Below are 11473 nucleotides of genomic sequence, written 5' to 3'. Positions count from 1 at the left end.
GACATATCATATTTTATTAGTAAAATAACGTATTAAATATCTGTACAACTTTAAAGTTATTAATTGTTAACTTTCAAATTTTAAATGTAATAACCCTAAATTTTAAATTAAATAAATTTTTTTCAAATGAATATTTATTATTATTTATTATCATTTTATGATAAATGAAGAGTAGTGGCTTAGTGAAATTTATATTGATTATACATATAGAGGTCCAAGGTTCGAACCTTACTTTAGCTAGATGTTACTTTTATTTTTATTTATATAGAAAAGTACTAAAGTGCCCTTTCTTCTTATTATAGAAATATTATAAAAAATAAAAAATAAAATAAAAATCTGGTAGGGTCTTTTTTTGAAAATTTCCCAACAAGCCTTGGGTTATATTTTGTAATTTTTCAAAGAGCTTATTATTTCATTTTTTGCCTCTCCTAGTCGGTGTGTGCAGAAGAGAGAGAGGGCTAACGTTCTTATCTTTATGTTTTCCTTTTCTTTTTCCAATCTGGAACCAGACAAGACTAGTCTGGAACTCTCCCATCTTCTCCTTCTTCCCCCACTTGTAATAAAGGAAAGGGAACATTTCGACAAGAATCGAGATAACAAAGAGAAAAGAGAATATGGAAAAATGAATTTCACTTCTTACTTTGTGTTTACACTTTACTATATATACACGTGTGGGTCAGACTATTTACTCTATAACAAATAAATAACAGAATAACTAATCTAACAAAATGCAACAAAATGTTATCCTATATCTATATTATAGTCTGTCACCCCCTACAAGCTAGAGCATGTATGTCAATCATGCTCAACTTGGACACAAGAAACTTAAAGGGAGCAGGGGTAAAGAGGTTTGGTAAATAGGTCGGCTAATTGATCCTGAGAACGTAGCGGAAGAATATGAATGACACCCTCTTAGACTTTGTCTCACACCAAATGGCAATCCAATTCAATGTGCTTTGTCCGCTGGTGAAATGTAGGGTTGGAAGCAATCTGAATTGTAGACTGACTGTCATAGTATATCAAAGCAGCTTTAGAATGAGGAATTTTAAGGTCATCAAGCAAATAGAGAAGCCACTGTATCTCACATGTAGTCATGGCTAATGCCCGGTATTCAGCTTCAGAAGATGATCTCGAGACAGTACTTTGTTTTTTAGATTTCCAAGAGATGAGAGAATTATCAATAAAAACACAATCGCCGGAGAATAAATCTCCTAGAATCCACACATGTAGCCCAATCATTGTCACTGAGTCCTTTTAATTGCACATCAGACTTAGAAGGGAAGAACAGCCCCTAAGCTGGTGCAGATTTAATGTATCGAAGAACTCGATGTGCTGCTTGAAGGTGTAGATTAGTAGGGTTAGCCATAAATTGACTAAGTTGTTGAGCAGTAAATGATATATTCAGCCTGGTAGTGGTAAGATATAATAATCTGCCAACAAGTTGACAATAAGCAGTTCTATCTAATAAAGGAGTACCTGTATCTAAACTCAGCTTAGCATTCCTATCCATTAGGGTGGAGGTAGGTTTGCAATCAGTGTACCCTGCTTCAGTTAAGAGATAAATAGCGAAATTGCGTTGGTAAATAGAAATACCAGCTTGCCTTCTAGCTGCCTCAAGGCCGAGAAAGTACTTGATAGGACCAAGATTCTTGATCTTAAAACTAACATCCAAGTTATGTTTTATTGTCTCAATTTCAGACAAATCATTACCAGTAAGAAGAATATCATCAACATACACTAGAAGAGCTGTAAAACTGGTACCATAGACTTTAATATAGAAAGAATAGTCAACCTTAGACTCAGTATACCTATATGAAATAAGGGCAGTTGAAAGTTTTTCAAATCACTTCCTCGGGCTTGTTTTAATCCATAAAGAGATTTTTGCAATTTACAGACAAGAGTTGAATCAGAAGACTAAAAAGCAGGAGGCAAAACCATGTATACCTCTTCATCAAGGTTACCATGAAGGAAAGCATTATTGACTGTCAAGTTGTTGAAGATGCCAGTTATTAGCAGATGCTAAAGCTAAAAGTAATCTAACAGTAGTCACTTTAGCAATTAGGGAAAAAGTGTCAACGTAATCAATGCCCTCTGTTTGAGTAAAGCCTTTGACAACCAGCCGGGCTTTATATCGATCAAGAGTACCATCAGACTTATATTTCTTAGTGAAAACCCATTTACATCCAATGGGATGTTTCCCATTAGGAAAATGAGTAAGGATCCAAGTTTGAGTTTATTCCAGAGCCTTTATTTCAGCATCCAATGCATGTCTCTAAGGTTTATATTTAGAAGCTTGACAGTAAGTTTTGGGAATATCATCAGAAGAAATCATTGAACAAAATTTTTTTTGAAAAGGAGAAAGAGAATGACAGGAAAGAACAGAAGAAAGCGGATATTTGTTACCTGAAGAGAATGATGCAGCTGAAGTAGTAAAGGATGAACAATAGTAATCCTGCAAATAAGTAGGAGTTTTATGTGGCCTGGAGGAAGTTCGTGTGGGTGCAGTTAAAGTAGAAGAAGAATCAGAGGTAGTAGGGAAGGAATTGGAAGGAAAAGATGAGGAGTTAGGATCAATTATATGAGTGGAAGTGGCAGCTAAATTGGGAATAATCAGGTAATTAAGAGATGGTACATCAGCAGGAAGAGGAATGGTTGAATCTTGTGATGTAATATCAACATAAGGGAAAATATGCTCATAACAAATGACATCCTGAGAAATGAAAATTTTATTAGAAGAAATATTAAAAGTATATGCCCTTTAGTAGCTTTAGGAAATCCAATAAAAATACATTTAGAATCTCTAGAATCAAATTTAGTTCGATTAGTAGGTAAAGTAGAAGCATAGCATAATGAACCAAAGACTCTTAAATCTGAATATGAAGGATTTGTAGCAAACAGTAAACTGAAAGGAGAAGTATGATTAATGATAGAAGAAGGAGTATTAATGATGAAAACAGCATGAGCAATAGCGAAACACCAATATAATTTTGGAAGGTTAGCTTGAAATAAAAGAGCTCGGGCAACATTAATATATGTTGATGTTTCCTTTCAACTGTGCCGTTTTGTTGAGGTGTTTCAATACAGGAAGTTTGATGAATAATACCTTTGGACTGATAAAAAGATTCCATAGACAACTCAAGGCCATTATCAGATCTTATAGTTTGAACTTTGGTATCATATTGAGTTTCAACATAGATAATAAAATTTTGGAAGATGAACCCGAACCTCAGATTTAGAATTCATAAGAAAAGTCCATGTATATTGACTATAACCATCAACTAGTGTCAAAAAATATCTAAAACCTTGAATAGAAGGCACACTAAAAGGACCCCAAATATCAGTGTGGGTTAAAGAAAAACTTTTTATTACTGACAGAAGTACTTACAGGAAAGCTCAAATGTTTTTGTTTTGCCATATGGCATACATCACATGGATCAAACTTTGCATTACATTGTATGAAAGGAAATTGCTGATGTAAAATTTTTAAAGTAGAAGAACAAGTATGACCTATTCAGTGACGCCACAAATCAAGTGAAGTGGATTGAGTTGAGGAAGTGGTAGGATGTTGTTGAGCTGCGGAGATTGAAACAGCCATAGTCTGATTTATTTTTTCAGGATTAAGAAAATATAATCCTTTAAATACTTTAGCTATACCAATCGTCTTCCACGGAAAGAGAGCCTGAATGTAACAAATAGAAGATAAGAAAATGAAACAAGACTAGAATGAATCAGTAAGCCTTGAAACAGAGAGAATATTAAAGGCAAAATTAGGAATGTAGAAAACATTGTGAAGGATCAAAGACTCAAAAAGACGTATGGTCCTTGAAACATTAGCAATGATACAGCTTTGATTAGGAAGTTTGATAGGGATAGGAGAAATATGTTTATATTCGGAAAAGAAATCAAGTATATGGCAAACACGATCGGTAGCCCCTGTATCAATGATCCAAGAGGTATAATGAGAACTTTTACCTTGATTTTGAGTCGAAGAAGAAATAGAATGGAGATTGTGAACAGATGGTATGGAATTCGAATGATTTACAATAGGAGAAGAAGAATTGGATTGAACAAGTTCAAGAAGTTTCTGGTATTGCTCTGGTATGAATTGAGGAGAAGGATGTGAGATTATGCCAAGAGAATTAGTCTACGGCTCTGTCATAGATAAAGATAAAGGATCTTGAGATTGAAAATTATAAGTCGATGTAGAAGATTGATTTTGAAATTTAAAACCCGGTGGAAACCCATGCTTTCGGTAATAGGTGTCCACTGTATGACGAGCACAATTGCAATATGTACAAAACTTAGTATTAGTAGATCCATTAGCACCAAAATTCTTTGATCCAGATCCAGAAATACGAGGTGGTCCTTTGTTGAACAAAATAGTTGATTCAACACCTATGTGTATCTCTCGTTCTTGTTGCAAAATCATGGAAAACGCTCTGTTAATAGAGGGTATAGGATCAAGTAACATGATTTGAGACTTCATTGATGCAAATCGATCATTAAGGCCTTTCAAGAATCCAAGGTAATAGTCTTGCTCTCGATATACAACACAAGAGCATGTAAAGTTACAAGAACACCTCGTGATTGGATGAAGAATTTTGTATTCGTCCCAAAAAATCTTCAGTTTAGTGAAATATTCACTAACTGAAAGGTCACCCTGCTTGAAGGAGAAGATCTCATCCTACAACTCAACAACTCAAAAAAACATCACTTTGTGCGAACCGATCTTTCAGATTTGACTAGATCTTATATGCTTTTTCTAACCACAAGGTGCTTTGCGCTATCGTTGGAGTAAGAAAGCGTGTAATCCAGGTGCAAACCATCGTGTTACAATGCAACCAAGCAGGATAGAGGATCTAAAATTAAAGGCACAAGAATCGAGCCATCAACGAACTGGAGCTTGTTCTTGGACTGAGAGCCATCCATATAGCTCTTGACCCGGTATGATAATTCAAACCATTTAGGGCTGGAGTGACCAGAACCAGAGCAGGGTTCTCATTAGGGTGTAGATAATATGGGCTAGCAAGATTTTGTGTAGGGTCGAGAGAGCTACGGGAGCCGATGCCGATGTTAATAGACAAATCGATCATGGCGATGATACCGCTTTGATACCATGTAACGAAGGGAAGGGAAAATTTTGAGAAGAATCGAGATAACAAAGAGAAAGAGAATACGAAAAAATGAATTTCACTTCTTACTTTGTTTGTGTTTACACTTTACTATATATACATGTGTGGGTTAGACTATTTACACTATAACAAATAAATAACAGAATAACTAATCTAACAAAATATAACAAAATGTTATCCCATATCTATATTACAGTCTGTCACCACTATCTCCAGCTGCCGTCGGTGTGTGTGTGTGAGCGGTTTCCAACCACTGCTGTAAGGCTTCAAATCACAATTCTCCTCCTCCTCTTTCTTCAATCTTGTTCTGAGTTGCAAAGAGGGCCAGAGATCGAAAGTTTTCTACGTCTTCTCTAACCTTATTCATAGTTTAGACCACCGCCGACAAGTACTTAGGTGTGTTTTGCCGTTGCTCAGTCTTTAATCATCTGAACCAAGACCTAATTATTCTTCCGTCTTGCGTTCATGTGCACTAGATTGTGTGTGTGAGTGAGCTCAGAGTTAAGGCTACTTCCTCAATATTGATTTATCCCTTTCCTTGGTCCAGCCTTATTTGGTCTGCTGGTGAGTGAACCTCACCTCTCTTCCCTCTATCATTTAGCCTCTATTTGTGTGATTGTGCTGGCTTGTTGAAATCTGGAATTGTCTTTCTTTTAATTAAAATACTGATCGTGTATGATGGAGGAGGAATAGTATTGTTTCCTAAATTGGATTGATTGTTATCCGGAAATGAAATTTGGCAAAACGAAATATGAAGAAAAGAAAATGATAATGTTGTGGGTTGGAACTTTAATTGAAACTGATTGGATTATTGATTATAATATTGATATTATAAAATTTTAGAGAAGTGAAAAAAAAAAGGTTAATACTAGCTTAATGATTAATGTTCATAAGGTATTCGATAAAATGCCTATTAGAAGTGTTTTGCTTGATTTTGTTTGCACTTTTTTGAAATTTCATTGGTTTCTATGAGAAGTACGTTAGTGTATGTGTTATTGATCTATGAATTAACTTGAAGGTTGCAAAGAAAATTTAATTGTGAAATTAGTTGTTGATAGATTATCTGATAAGAGGTTTTAATGTTACAAGTTCTTTTGAGCGGATTGAAAAATTAGTTATATCCATGTAAAAACTTTTGTGTAAATCTTGGTTACAAAGTTTTAAATTTATTGTCATTATATATATATAGAGAGAGAGAGAGAGGATGTATTAATGTTGGAAGAGTTTTTAAGCATTGTTAGAAGTTTATTAAGACCTTGATATATTCTATAGGAAGTCTAGAAGGAGGAGAAATTGATTAATGTGGTAAGAGGAGAACATTTTACATTGAAAAAACTTTAGGTAAGTGGATAGTGTCCCAACTACTTCACCTATAAAACTATTTCATTTTTTTTTGAAATATTATAATTTTTATGTAAATCATTTTTATAATAATTATGTTAAGTATTGAATATTTAATCATTTAGATTTCTTTATCTCATGGAATTATAAAGCAATGGTGGAGAACAATTAAATTATGGTATGCATGCATATATTCTTCTTGTGAAGTATACTTTCAAGAATTATGAAATTATTTTATCACCTATGGAAATTGTGATTTCTCAATAAATGCAAGAATGAACATTAACTATGCAACTTTATTTTGAAAAGTTTTGATACTTAAAATATGATCCATGCAAGTTTGATTTTGGTAATGGGAACTATATTTTAGTGGTGATGATTTTCTCACATGTTTGAAAATAATTTTGGAGGGAATTTTATATAGAACATTGGCTGCCAACGACAGTTCCGTTAGCCTTTGGCATGCCATAATCAATGACTAGCTAGTTTAATTTTTGTGAGTTTTGTTCTTCCATTTATTATTCATGAATTTAGTACCTACATTTGTTTTCGTGGTTTCAAGTCGTGTTTGGTTATTTACCCTTGTAGATAGTGTGTCGACGTTTGTTTCGTAGCTCAAATTGCATTTGGTTACTTACTCTTGTTGACTGTGTGTCTACGTTTGTCTTTGTAGCATAAATCACATTTTGTTATTTATCTTCATGGATTGTGTGTCCACGTTTATCAATTATTCTAATAAATCTCCTAAAAATATGTGAATTTTTAATTAATTGGTGATTTCATACTAATGGCTTTTAATTTAGCAAATACTATTGTTTTATTTATTTATTTAATCATTTTAACTTATCAAAATCAAATATTAAAGTTGCTTTGTCATTATAGATTTAAAATGTTCTTATCATTGAAGTTATGTAAAACTTTTATTCCAAGTTTATAAATTTGTTTATAGTGAATTGCTTTCTCATTTGATTTATATAACTATTGTATTTTATTCATTTTTATTTTACAAAATGTTATGGTTGGGACGTTATTTATTAAAAAGTTATTTTGGTTTCAAACTCATTAAGTGATGCTAAATATTGTGCTAATCATCAATGGGTTTATTATTGATTGGAAGTAGAGGAGTTGTGGATCTAAACTTTCTCTTGATATAAAGTTTTAATTATAAAATTTTCTTTTGTAAACATATTTTAAGTGCTCTACATAGCCTGTAGTTAGATTATTTATATGATTATATATTTTGTTTGTTGGCTAGAAGGAGTTTTGTTTCTGATTAATTTGATATTTTGATTGAAGCTTTTATTAATACAAAAAATGGTCACACATGTTATAAATTAATATAACATAATTATGTTTTAGTAATTGAAAGGTTTATTAATTTAAAGCTTGAGGCATGTGTGATGTATCTTACATCCCATGCTAGTCATTCTATATTTTTGAGGTGTGACATTAAAAGTAAGTGTGTGTGTGTGTGTATTAAAATCAAGAGAGTAGAGTAAAATATTATAAAACATAGTTCGAATAATTTAAATCAAAAAATAAATTTTTGTTGTGTATATTTTCCTTTTCACCCATCCAAGGACAATTTTTTTTTTGGTTACAAATTTGAATTAGGATAAATTGGTGCATTGGCAAAAAAAAAAAGTTATGCCTAAAAATATGATCAACTTTTTGAACATTTAGGAGTATAATAGGTTCACATTGATATATAAAGGATTTATCATTAATATACAAATGGTTTATCATTGAAAGTTTAAAAATTTATGAGGGGTTCATTATTGATATATAATGGTACATATTAATAGCAAATATAATAAACCAACAATAATGTAAATAAATATTTGGCTGTTTACTTAGTTTGATTCTATAACATTGATTATATTTGCAAAAGCCCTTTTAGATTACTCCCTTATGGCCTATTTATAGGGTAAAGAGGATTTTTTTGTTTATATATATAAATCTTCTCATTAAATTTTCATCACAAATTCTTTCATTTGCCTTCCATTGAATGTTGGAGAAAGAAAATATGTTGTTGAAGTATGCATGTTTAATAGGAATAAAGTTAAAAAATTACTAAATTTTTAGATGAAGTTGATAAGTTTTCAAATTTTTCTTGATTTTTGATGAAACATGTTAAAAGTGACTTATAAATAGAATTAAAAAATAATTGATTAATTAAGATACACACACCACCATTTAGGTCTTGTTCACTTGTCGCCATAAATGTGATACTTTAATTTTATTTGGCCCTAATTAGCGGCTCAATTAAATCCCTAAAATGAAGAAGCATGATAATAAAGTTGATTATTTTATTTTATTTAAGTAATTTTTTTTTTGAGCTATAATAAATTGCACTTTACTTGACCATGAATTGTGCGTTCATAAATTTTGTTCGGTTCAAGTAAATTGTTTGTTCTGTTCAAAATTAATTTGGTGAATAAAAGATATTGCCATATAAAAGCTTAGTAAACGGATGTTGTGAAAAATATTGCCATGACTGTGTTCAAGTAAAAAAACTACTATAAAAGTTGGGAAAGACAGTTTGAACCGACAAGAGCACATTTCAAGTCAAAAAACAAAAAAAAAAAAAAAACGACAAGAGCATATCTAGTTATAGATATATTCCAACCTGGTATTTAATTATAGATTGAGATCTCCCTCCCCAGTTGCTTCCATTAGAATATCTTCCAAAAGCACTTTCTTTTTTTGCGTAAAAATCTAGTATTCCAGGATTTTGATTTAAACTAATTCTGGAATACTAGAGATTTGTATTAAAGTGCAAAAGATTATTGCAAAGTAATAATAGAAAAATTATTGGATCAAAAGTTTAATTGAGCCTAGAATATAGAATTGGGCCTAGAAATGATGATCCAAAAATTACATAATAATCTTAAATGAAAATACATATAATAATTAATAAAGGTAGGTCTAGTTGATTGGAAAAACATATTGATGAACTCTATAAAACTATCTCACTTGAACCTTTATTTACCAAATATATATATATATATATATATATATAATCTTTCTTCAGCAAATCACAAGTGACATCTATATGTTTAAATAAAATTTTAAAATTCGCACCTTCCTTTTAATTAACAATGAATCCCACACATTTAAATAGATTCGCCGCCAATGAATCTGATATAATTATTGGACGAACCTTGTTTACTGTTTAGACGCAAATATATGTGAACCACACAGTCCTATCACAATACGCATGTTCAAGTCATTATCCAGAAAGCCACTTCAATGCTAACTAATTAATTTGGTGAAATGTTTTTGCGTGCTCAATATTATGTGCATACCTCTATAAATATATACAGGCCAAGGCACTAACATTATTCCAAAACCACAAGTTCAATCCCAAAAAGAACATGTCCACTGTTGTAACAACAATCTCCAGATTTTCTCTTCAACTATTCAGTATGCTCTTCAACTACCTCAAATGGGTTCTAGAGTTCCTTCTCTGCCACCCATTTTACAGCCTGCGTGTTCATCATCATCAACCTCTTCTTCAAGAGTTTCATCAGATCGTTACAGAAGAAGAAGTGAAGATATGGCGTGCTGGTAGAGGAGGAGGAGGAGGAGTGGACTGTGCAGTGTGTCTGAGCAAGATTGGTGAAGGAGACGAAGTTAGAGTAATGAGGTGTGACCATGTTTTTCACAGGCTTTGTTTGAATCAATGGATTGGGTTCAGCAACTTTACTTGTCCTCTTTGTAGAGACTTTCTGGGTTGTGGGATTAGAACTGTACTCAGTGGCGAGAGAGGAATTAGAGCTAATCATGTTCTTTTCTTCAAGTTTTCTTCATTCTCGTCTGATAATTCTGAGTCTGAGAACTGGTGGCTACGGTGAGTCATAGGATGAAAGAATTATCTTACCCCAAAGAACAGACATAAATTTGGCTTATAATTTACTATCAGTAGACTAAAATCAAGGATGTTATATATATATATATATATATATATCAAATAAGGTTAATGTCTGTAATATTGTAGTTTATATTGAGATGGAAAAATGTCCTTTTCTGTTATCTCTCCTTACTTGCTAATTTATTTTGCTTCCTCCACGTAAAAAGAAAAATACGTGGTCCTTTCAATCCTTATCGATAAAGATGTTCGCATTTATTCATTAAGAAGAAGAAGAAGAAGAAGAAGTTGTTCAGGTTTATTCATTCAAAAAAAAAAAAAAAAAGAGAGAGGATATTCACACCTAGTATTTAACTGTGATTTTAATAAGAGAATATTTGCATGCGATTAGAATGCTCTGGTTTTCTGATTTCTCTATATGTCTTGTTCCTATTTTAGCATGAACGTTAATTTTATAGATTCAACTAAAAGGAAATAAATAATATGAAACATTTTGAATTTTTTTTCTAGTTTTCTAAGGTATCTCTACAACCGACAGTCATGAGATTAATCTTTCAACAAATCTAAACACCATTAAGAGGGCTATCATCCTCAAAGCGATACTCTCCACAAGAACATTTTGAATAATTACTTCAATAATAAAATAAACAATTTTAGGATTATTATCAATAATAACTACTCCCTCCAATCCTATTTATAAGGCATAATTAAATATTATAACTTGTTTGTTCTATTTATAAATTACATCATTAGTTTTTTATCACAAGTTTCTCTTTTCTCTTCCATTAAATTTCAGTGAAAAAATGTGTATATTTAATAAGGATAAAATTAAACTTAAAAAAAAACGAAAGAAAGATAAAGTTAAAAATACTTGAAAATATATCTTGTATATCCTTATTATTCTCCAAAATCATCAAATGTGAAGTTGCAAAGGTTAATTCTTCGTATCAAAACGAAATATTCACTACCAAAGATAAAACAAAATATTAGATCATACAGGTTATATGAAACAAAAAGAAAATTTGAGTCCCCAGAACAGGTGTGCAGGGAGAATATGTTTCCTTTCATATGGAAAATGATTGCAAATATATATATATATACACACACACACATAGGTGGGTGGGTATGT

At 31.8% G+C, this 11473-nt stretch overlaps 1 long non-coding RNA gene across 2 annotated transcripts; it reads right to left on the bottom strand.

Moving 5' to 3' along the window:
• Positions 1-647: 647 nt before the first annotated feature.
• LOC129284641 (uncharacterized) lies at positions 648-4979 on the bottom strand. Of its 2 annotated transcripts, none has more exons than XR_008586902.1 (3): positions 3508-4979; positions 1086-2710; positions 648-1006 (listed from the first exon to the last, which is right to left on the bottom strand). It is a non-coding gene; the product is annotated as an uncharacterized LOC129284641 (long non-coding RNA). The 2 variants fall into 2 exon arrangements; XR_008586901.1 differs by having other exon boundaries at positions 648-2710; positions 3508-3679; positions 3973-4979.
• Between the last annotated feature and the right edge of the window lie 6494 nt (positions 4980-11473).

This window comes from Prosopis cineraria, unplaced genomic scaffold (genome assembly GCF_029017545.1).
Source record: "Prosopis cineraria cultivar Desert tree isolate PC_DT_omini unplaced genomic scaffold, ASM2901754v1 PC10, whole genome shotgun sequence".
NCBI lineage: Eukaryota > Viridiplantae > Streptophyta > Magnoliopsida > Fabales > Fabaceae > Prosopis > Prosopis cineraria.
This window is presented reverse-complemented; position numbering and strand designations above follow the sequence as displayed.